At 38.8% G+C, this 10350-nt stretch overlaps 1 long non-coding RNA gene across 1 annotated transcript; it reads left to right on the top strand.

Moving 5' to 3' along the window:
- The first annotated feature begins 2365 nt into the window (after positions 1-2365).
- On the top strand, positions 2366-4413 carry LOC131276090 (uncharacterized). Its single transcript, XR_009183575.1, has 2 exons — positions 2366-2430; positions 4105-4413. It is a non-coding gene; the product is annotated as an uncharacterized lncRNA (long non-coding RNA).
- The last annotated feature ends 5937 nt before the right edge of the window (positions 4414-10350 follow it).

Raw genomic sequence — 10350 nt, 5'->3', positions numbered from 1 at the left:
ATGCTTGCTGGGATTTTGATTAAGATTGTACTAATCTATTGATCAATTTTGGGAGAATTGCTATCTTAACAATACTGAGTTTTCTAAACCATGAATCATGGAATAGCTCTTCAATTAGTTAGATTTTTAAAAATTTCTCTTAGCAATGTTTTGTAGTTTTCAGCTACAGATCATGCACATTTTTCTCCAGATTTGTCCTAAGCAGCTATTTTAAGGCTTATTATAAACGATATTGTTTTTCAATTCAATTACTGATTATTCATTGCTAGTATTTAGGAATATATCCTCTGTTTTAGTACCTTTTTTGAAGATTCCATTGGATCTTTTACATAAAGAATCATGCCATCTGTGAATAAAAACAGGTTTTTCTTCCTCTCCAATCTGAATGTCTTTAGTCCCTTTCCTTACTGCATTGGTTAGAAAGCCAGTACAAGATTGAACAGAAATGGTGAGAGTGAACATGTTTGTCTTCTTCCTGAATTTAGGAGGAAAACTTTCCATCTTTAACAATAAAATATATTAATAATAATTTTTAAAAAATAAATGTCCTTTATCAGGTTAAGAAATTTGCCTTCTTTTACTAGTTTGCTGAGAGTTTTAAATCAGGAATTGATGTTGGATGCCCCCTCCCCCCCCCGTTTTACAGTTTGTTAATGTGGTAAATTACATTGATTGGTGATTTTCAGATGTTAAACCTACCTTGCATTTCTCAGATAAACTCCACTTGGTCAGGATCCTTATCATATATTGTATTCAATATGTTAAAATTTTATTAAGAAGTTTTGCATATATGTTCATGAAGACTACTGGTCTGTAGTTTACTTATAATGTTTTTGCTTTTGGTATCAGGGTAATGCTGGTCACATAGAATAAGTGGGATATATTTCCTTTTGATATTTTAGAAGGTTTTGTGTAGAATAGGTATTTTTTTCTTAAATATCTGGTAGAATTTACTGGTGAAGTCATGGGACCCTTGAGTTTTCTTTGTGAAAATGTTTTTAACAACAAAAGCAATTTCTTTAATCAATAAAGAGCTATTCAGATTATTTCTTTGAGTAAGCATGATAGTTTGTGTCTTTTGAGGAACTGGTCCCTAAATCTAAACTGTCAAATTTATTTGCATAAATTTGTGCATAATTTGTAGAATATGTAATGGTATGTAATGCTGTAGACTCTTTCATTCCAGATATTGGTAATTTGTGTCTTCTCTCTTTTTTTCCTAGTCAGTCTGGCTAGATTTATCAGTTCTGTTGATCTCAGAAAACCGTCTTTTGGTTTCATTGATAGTCTATGAATATTAATTTCCTTTTGATCTTGATTATTTCTTTCTACTTATTTTGAATTTCCTTTATTCTTCTAATTTCTTAAGGTAGAATTAGAGAGAAATGGAAATATTTCACTTGAATTAAGAACATGGAAGAAACTTTTCAATAAATACATGGAAATAAACTTCAAAACATGTATGCCTAGGCTAGAACAGACCACAAAGGGAGAAATACAAAGAGTAAAGGATAGAAAAAGAGAAACATTTTATGCTTTCTGGATAAGTGAAGATTGACTAATACACCTAAAAATGTACTTTCTAAAACAAACTGATCTCAGCTTTTTAAATTAAAAAAGGGGTAACTTGTCAAAGTCATTTTGTAATTCTTCTGGTTTCTATCTAAATTATGGAAGCATTTACATTCCTCAAATCCCTGATCTTCATACTTTTAAAATGAGAACAGACTAGTTCTGTGAACTAGAGAAAATGGTTTCACAATTTATAAGAACAGAGGATTAAAAATTTTAGAGTCATCAACTTATCTTGTGATCCTCCAGAACAGGGGCAAGCAAAATTTGTTTGTAATAAAATTTTTTGCAGTAAATATTTTGATGACATTTTATGATTTGCAGGCTATATATAGTTTCTGTTCCTTATTTTCCTTTTTTTTCTTACATACATTTAAAAACTGAAAACCATTCTTAACTCACAAAAAAATTATGGCATGGCCACCTGAGCTAAAGATGGTGTTAAAATTGTTCAAGGGTTGTATAAAGCAGTAACAGAGATGCATGTGGCCTTAAATATTTACTCTCTGACCCTTTACAGAAAGAGTTTGCCAACTACCTATTCTAGGATATAATTACAAAATACTTTGAAAGGAACATTCCATATTCATAATACTGTTCATGGTCCAGATTAAGTAAGCCAAGGTATTGGTGTTAAGTCAGATACTCAGTGGCAGCTCCTTATCCGCAGTCCTCAAAAATTTTTTTTAACTGTATGAGTATTGAAAGTATGTGGTATGAAAAGCAGCTGAGGGTCTTGATTTTATTGTTAGCTGAGAATTAATGGAGGGTAATTATGTCTGATTTCTCAGAAATTGGGAGACTTGGCTCCTTGGTTTGGAAATACTGCTGAGACTTGGTTCTTTGGAAGTAGACAAGGTATCGTCTCTATTGTCTAATTCTTGGGTATTTAAGTTCCCCATTTCATGAGTTATTTACTGACACTTACATAGAAGTAATTCAATTCCAGACATTAAGGGTTTTATGTTTTGGGCTTGACTCCTTTTCTCTAAAATGGGGATAATAATGATAGTAATAATACCTCCTCGTAGGGTTGCTGAGGAGATTGCACATAGTCAAGTAGCTTTCCTAATAAATTCACACCACTAATAAGTGGTGGAACCAAATCCAGTTCTTATCCACACTGTTTCTCTAGTATATTACGCTCTCCCTCCTCAGCATCCTCCCTTTACCATCTGACTTCCCCAAATCACAGGTTGCACTGGTGGAGGTGATATGTGACTGGAAAGTTCCAGTAAACACTCCTTTTTATTGAACTACAATATTTGCAACACCTTTAAAGCAATGTTCAATTTTAATTTGTGATACAGAATAATGTTTTGTCAATCTTTATTTAAATCTCTTAATGAATTCAAAATCTTACATGTGAAGAGACCCAGAATGTTTTACAGAGTAAGAAAGACAGGAAGAAGTACTAAACTAAGGAAATTAAGAACTCTGAAAGCTCCACCCTTTTGGGTTCCTTTGACCTGAAACCAGAATTTGAAATTTGGAGGTAGCCCAAGAGCTATCCCTGGCTTAGCTTGATGTGGATCAATTGTAAATCAAATTGTGTTTTTCCAAATGAATCTCTCTGGGGTAATCAATCACTGCATATTGATTATGATTCTGACAATATTAAAGGTCAAGAAACAAACAAAAAAACCCAAACATGTCATTGATTGTAAACTACCTCCTCAAATTCATTCTTCCTAATATACATCTCCTCAATGACACTGGTTTTCTTCTTTGGAAATGGGCAGGAATCTGTCCTATGCTCAGCTCCACACAGTAGTGAGTTATTCCCAGGCACTGCCCTGGGCTACATCTGATTTAGCTCTCCTACAAGCTCACGGCTTTTGGTTTTCCAACCCTTTATATGTAACTGTAGTGCTTTCTTATAAGCTAAGCAGTGTGGGTCTTTCTTAGCCTAGCAGAGGCCCAGGGTTTGACATTTAAATGCACCAGGCAAAACTACACTGTTGGCAGGCCACAGCTCTTTCACTTTTTCTTGGACTTTCAGGAAGCTCCTGTATCCTCTTGGGTGCCTAAAGCCTATTACTTTTATCCAGGCTTGTTCTTTCCCAAGTACCCCAGACTCTGAAGTGGCAACTTGTAATACATTAAATACATTTTAAAGTCCTTTTCCTGATATCTTTAGCTATTGGTTACTCAAATTTACTGTCTAATTAAATTAACTTTAGGTCTACATCTCACCAGCAGTATCTGCCTCTTGTGGGAGGGTAGGTTGGTTTTCTACTGTAGAAGTCATTTGTATGAATCCAGAAAATACGGAGAAGCAAATAGATAAATATTACCATCATCTATAACCCAATTATCCACAGTCAACTTGTGCATTTTAGTAGATATCTTCATAGTGTTGCACATACACATTTTTTTTTCAGAAATGTCATCACTTAGTATAACACTGATCTGTAGCTTTAAGTATTTTTTTTCTGAACTGAACTTATAAATCGCCTACAGCATCACTTTTAATGCTCTCACATAGGCAACACAATATAATTTATTTAATGAATCTACTGTTGTCCACAGGTCCCATTTCAGGAGGATTTTCATGTAGAAGATGGACACCAATAGAAACACTGAGAACTGGGTGACATGATGTGATGTCTAGCTGTCACTTAATAGGGAGAACAAGCATGTATTTGTAGTCAAGTATGGGAGAGGAGGAGTCTGTCACATGGGGCTTCTTTGAAATTGTGGTTTTCACTTACGGAACAAATGGTGCCATCATATGCTCAGCACCCAGGTATATAAATATTGCATTGAAACATTCTTGAGGTATCTGCCATGTACTTCAAAGTGATACTAGGGCACTATAATAAAGTATTTTTAATGACATGTGATCTGACAAACATTTATTTATATGAAACATCTTTCAAAGATAATAAAAATTATTTAGTTCTTTATGTAATACATAAAGATTTCTTCATACTGTTGGAGGTGAAGAAAATGTCATATTATTTGGAGCTCTCACTTGTAAAGGGCAGTAAGAAGTATTCTATATTAGTCATTTTTAGAGGGTCCTTCAATATTTAGGCTGTACAAGACCCCAGGGCTTAACTCTGAGGAAAGGATTGGAGGACGAGATAACCCTTTGGTTTTCCATTTCATTGGGTTGCTCTGAGGATGCCCCTATAAAGGCCCTCAAAGTCTCCTCAAATTCAGGCAACTGCCCCTGTGGCTCCACTCACCTTGGGCTAGTCTGACTACAGAGAACTTATTTCATGGAGCTCTTAATACTTATGTGCATTGTAAAGAGCCTCCCGGTGGAGCCTTGTGGCTTTCTCCTCTCCAAGATGTCTCTGCCCTGGGTAGCTGAATGTGAGTAGGGGGACAGTGTTAGCCACTCTCAGAACTGGAAACTCCCAGTTACCCCAATGGATCCAGAATTAATCTTTTCTTCAACTTGGACAGGCCTTGCTGGCCTCTGTCATTTAAAAAGTAAAAGGCACAGGACCATGGCAGATTGTGCTGAAAGTCTTTGATTAAAGGAACCCGTAATTAGGGGAAAACACTAATTGCAGAAAAAAATCTGGCATTTTTAAGAGAAAAAAATTCTCTAAGCTGAATGGAGTTTTGCTCTTTATAATCCTTACTATGGAAAAGGAAAATATATTTTAACAGCTCTTTGCCTCCCTTAAAATTTCCTTAAATAGCAACTATTGTGCTTCAGCAAATCTGTCACGGCCTCAGGCATGAGGCAGAGCCCTGACCAGACTGGTTATTTCCCCAAGGAAGCAAACAGATTTTGGGTGAATTCTCTTGTCCAGGAGCAAAGGCGTAGAGCGACCTCTGCTTGCTGTGCTGTGGACAGCTGATTCAGTTGCTATGGTGATTCCTGTCTATTTCCCAGCCTAGTCACAGAAGTTGTTACCCCATCTCATTAAATTGAGTTGAAGGGACACTGCTAACAGGGATAATAACGGTAATGTCCCATTGTTGCTTGCCATGTCATTGAACCTGGCCGACGTGATCAATCTCTGAATTTCCAGATCAAATACCACTAACTCCTGAAGTATTTCCTGTCTTTCCTATACAAAATGAATCCTCTTTGTATTTCCCAAAACTCTTGACATGTGGTGCCTTGATTTAATAGTTCAGTTTTCTCTCTTCAGCTGAGCTTTTTGAGAGCAGGAACTAGACTCATCTCTAATATTTTGCAGTGTTTGAACTAAAGCTTTAGAGTATTTCAGCTCAGTTCCTCCACCACTACCCCTTACTTGATTCTTTCCTCCACCAAGTGCTTGTGAAAATCTTCTGGATACTACGTTTACCCTCAGGCAAGGCTTCTCTGACTTCTATGCACAGAAATATCAAGCAACTGTAAACTTGCACCCTTAAAGAACTAGAGATTTGGTAAGACCTGAAATTTCTTAGAGTTTCATACTTTCTATCAAAAATCAACCCAAGTTTTATGTTTTGGTATGCTTTACTACATGCAATAAGTTTCTTCATACATTTTCTGGAAATTTTGCCTAATTTCATAGTTCCCAGGATGGTAGTTTGAGAAGCATGGAGCCAAGCAGTGGATGACTCTCCCATCGGAGAGAGCTCCATGAGGAGGAATTTCTGAGACCAGTGAAATGAGGGGGCTAAGGGAGCTGTACCCAGGCAGCAATTACCTTCCTTAGTTGTGTCTTATTCTGCCTAACAAAAAGGTTTGTTCTTCACGGGACTTCAGAATTATTCAGAGCCCAAGTTGACAGCATTGTTAATTGCTAAAACAATACCTCATAGATGACTGAGAAGATATAATGATAACTGGAGATGTATTTCGAATTCTTTAAAATTCTATATACCTTACCTAAAATGTTGTTTCAAGGGAACCCTAAAATATGAATGTAAACATTTGCAACCTCCGTGTTTTATTTTAAGAAAAAATAAGATTTTAATTTAAAACATTTCCCTGTGGTTAAGTTTTTATATGTTTTAGGTGTTAGTTTTAACTGAGTATTTCCTGGGTGGAGCAGACTTGCTAGCTAACATCTGTTCTGTCTCATTCATTCTTGTGATTTATAAAGAAATACTATACAACAATGAAATCTCACACACATTAGGGTTATTAAAAAGGAAGTTGTAGGGTGGTAGATTTGGCCCAGTGGTTAGGGCATCCATCTACCACATGGAGGTCCACGGTTCAAACCCCAGGCCTCCTTGACCCGTGTGGAGCTGGCCCATGCGAAGTGCTGATGTGCACAAGGAGTGCCCTGCCACGCAGGGGTGTCCCCCATGCAGGGGAGCCCCACACGCAAGGAGTGCACCCCGTAAGGAGAGCCGCCCAGCATGAAAGAAAGTGCAGCCTGTCCAGGAATGACGCCGCCCACACGGAGACAGAACTGACACAAGATGACGCAACAAAAAACCACAGATTCCCAGTGCCCCTGACAACAACAGAAGCGGACAAAGAAGACGCAGCAAATAGACACAGAGAACAGACAACCAGGGGTGGGGGGGTGGGGGAGTAATAAATAAATCTTAAAAAAAAAAAAAAGTTGTAAAAGAATATATACAGTTCTTTTCTAGATGAAGTTTAAAAACATGCAGAACCAAACTATTTAAGAACACACACATATGCTGAAGTTATAAAGAAAAGCAAGAGAATGAAATGATGCTTTGGTTTGCCGGGGATGCTATACTACTATACAAACGCCACAGACTGGTTGGTTTAAACAAAAGGAATTTATTTTCTCACAGTTTTGGAGGCTAGAAGGTCAAAATCAGGGAGTCAGCAGGCCGTGCTTTCCCCGTAGTCGCTGGCTCCTTCCCATGACCATCTGTCTCCTACTCACTCCAAATGTGTCACAATTTCCCCTGCATATCATGACTCCAGTCACACTGGATTAAGGCCTACCCTGATGTAGTTTGGCCTCATCTTAATAGGATCTTTGAGGATCCTATTTACAAATGAGCTCACATCCACAGGACCAGGGATTAGGATTTGAGCATGTCTTTGTGGGGGGCATGACTCAGTCCATAGCAAATCATAAGCCAAGAATGCAGGATGAAGTTAATGAAAGGGGAATGTGATCAAGGAGGGTAATTCATGGGCTAATTCATGGGCCTGAGAAATATTCTATTGTATGCTGGGTAGTTCGTTATATCATTTCTTACATTTTTATATGCATACAACAAAAATTTTAAAAACTTAAAAGGGAAAATGTGAGTGGGATATGAATATTATGGACAGAAACAAAAATTATGTCTTTGAAACAAATTTTGTTGTTGGAGTGACTCACAGGTCAACATTTTGGTGCCAGCAATGGGTCGGAAAATAAAATGCTTATAATTGGGTTTCTGTTCCCACACTTAGAAAGAAAAAAAATGTGATAGGCCAACTGGGATCAAGCTGCTGGTTAAGATTAAAAAAAAAAATTAGTTACCGGATAGCCACATGATAAAAGTATAAATAATTTTTACCTTAGGCTTACACATTCATCAAATTGCACAAAATTCACACCAATTATTTGGATTAAGATAAGGGCATCATAATAAATAAGATAAATGTGTCAATAAGTTTGAAATGCTAAAAAAAAATTATTTGACTTGAGATTCAGGTACCATTGGCATAGCATTTATAACATGAACTAAGCAACTGTTAGTTTGCTAATGCAGGAAAGAATATATTAGAGTGAGTAACTTTAAAAAAACGTACTAGTTTCTTACTGGTTCCTTTTGAAGCAAGAATATGGATAATTATCAAGGTAAAGTAAATTTAAGTAGATGAACTGTTCACTTAATAAATTCTTATTTTTCCTTGTTATGTGCATAGCACTGATCCAGGTAAAGGTGAAAAATGGTCCTTGACCTAAATTTACCTAAATGCTGGTATAACAGACTTTGATATATAAGCACATACATGGAATAGCAGTACAAGGCAGAAGCTAATTCCAACAAACATTTGAGCACCGACTAAGTGCCAGCATCATGCATGGTGATGGGGCGAAGATGAAAAACAAATTTCCCTCCTTGAAAGAATCTAGTAGGAGAGATAGGTGCAATAAAATGAATGGAAAACAGTGAGCAAAGTGCTGTAATAGTAGCGTGAAGGCCTGCGAAAAGGGCACATGCCCCAGCCTGAGAAAATCAGAGAAAGTTTGGGGGAAGTGATGCTTAGCCTAAGACTTGACTATGAAGGCAGATGAAGGGTGAGTACTGTAAGGAGAGGGAACATTAGCAAAGGCACAGAGAGAACCTCAGCTTCCAGGGAACAGCAAGCATGTGACTTAGGTCAAGGACGTGGCGGGTATAGCAGGAGACGAGACTAGAGGTATAGGTGGGGACGGAGCAAGTCACAAGGGATTGTGTACACCAGCAAAGGAGTTTGGGCTTTTTCCTGAAGGTAATGGGGCACCACAGAAGCCTGTGAAGTGGGGGAGTGACCTGATCAGATTTGTGTTTCGGTTTCTTCTGGGAGCAGAGGGGAGGGGGCAGGCTGGAGGGAGGTGAGAGTGGAGGCTGACTAGCAGCCAGGAGGTCTGCACAGAGATGTAAAGGTGGACAAAGTGAGAAAAAGGGGTTCAGGAAAGAACTCTGGGTAACAATAGCATCTTAGGTCAGGATCAGCTACATAATTTGCAGGGCCTGTTGTAAAATTGGGCCCCACTTTGAAAAGCAGGATGAATGTACTGTTTAGTGTAGTAAAATATAAAGCTTTCTCCTTCTGTGATCCCTTTCTTAACCCATCATAGTCTTTTCTTTTTTTTTTTTTTTTTTTGTCTTTTTTCTATTTAATGTCATGCTCTCTCAGACACTGGGATATTTGTGGGGCAAATGTGGACCCTTGCAGGCATCCAGAGAACTTGCCCTGTGACATGGCATGAACACTTGGTCTACTGGCTGCAGAATCCCCCCAGCCACCAGTCGCCAGACTGACGTTGTATGATGGCCAGAGCTGCAGCCCCAGGCAGGCATCCTCCCATGGCCCCATCGCGCCAATCCATGGTGGATGCGCACCTCCTGACGTTATTGCAACCTCTGCCCTGGATGTGCAACTCCTGATGTTATTGCAACCTCTGCCCTGGAATGCACGAGGAGCAAGGGGGTGGGGTGGGGGGCTCGTTCCCATGGAGTCTTCCCCTGAATGTGCTGTGGTGCTGCCAGCCCAGGGCCGGAACACTGCTGCCTTGCCCCGTGCTGAGATGCCATGGGGCACACATGTCCAACCCTGACCCTCCCTGTGCCTCTTTTAGGCCCCATCAGAGGAGGAGGACAAAGTAGTCACTTTGGGAAGGTTGGTTGGGTGGCGCCTGGGATGCCAGGGGCAGTGGAGTGGACTGGCACAAACTCATCCTGGGGAGGTGACAGGACTTGGGACAGAGTCCAAGCCCAGGCCCCTCAAAGATAGTTATTAAATAGCAATGCTGCAATATGTGTTCATCAATTGTAATAAATATACCACATTAATGAAAGAAGTTGTTAATAGGGGAAAGTGTTGGGGGGGGCATATGGGAATCACCTATATTTTGTATGTAACGTTTATGTAATCTAAACCTTCTTTAAAAATAATTTTTAAAAGTTAAAAAATAATTTCAAGATGGCAACTGCAGAGCATGAAACCCTGAGAGCAGGGCCCTTCTGAGCTCAGGGCCTGTGTGACTGCAGTGGTCCCTCCCTTAGGAAGCCAGCCCTGCCTCAGGCTGGCCAAAAGCAGAGGAGGCCCACTAAAGAGAACAGCCTGACAGGCGTGTGTGACCAAGAAATAGCTGAGCCTTAAAAACTTGTTTCAGAAAGGCTATTTTTCAAGAGCCATTCTTTCATGTATACTTTCTATACTTA

This window comes from Dasypus novemcinctus, chromosome 3 (assembly GCF_030445035.2).
Source record: "Dasypus novemcinctus isolate mDasNov1 chromosome 3, mDasNov1.1.hap2, whole genome shotgun sequence".
Classification (NCBI taxonomy): domain Eukaryota; kingdom Metazoa; phylum Chordata; class Mammalia; order Cingulata; family Dasypodidae; genus Dasypus; species Dasypus novemcinctus.
This window is presented reverse-complemented; position numbering and strand designations above follow the sequence as displayed.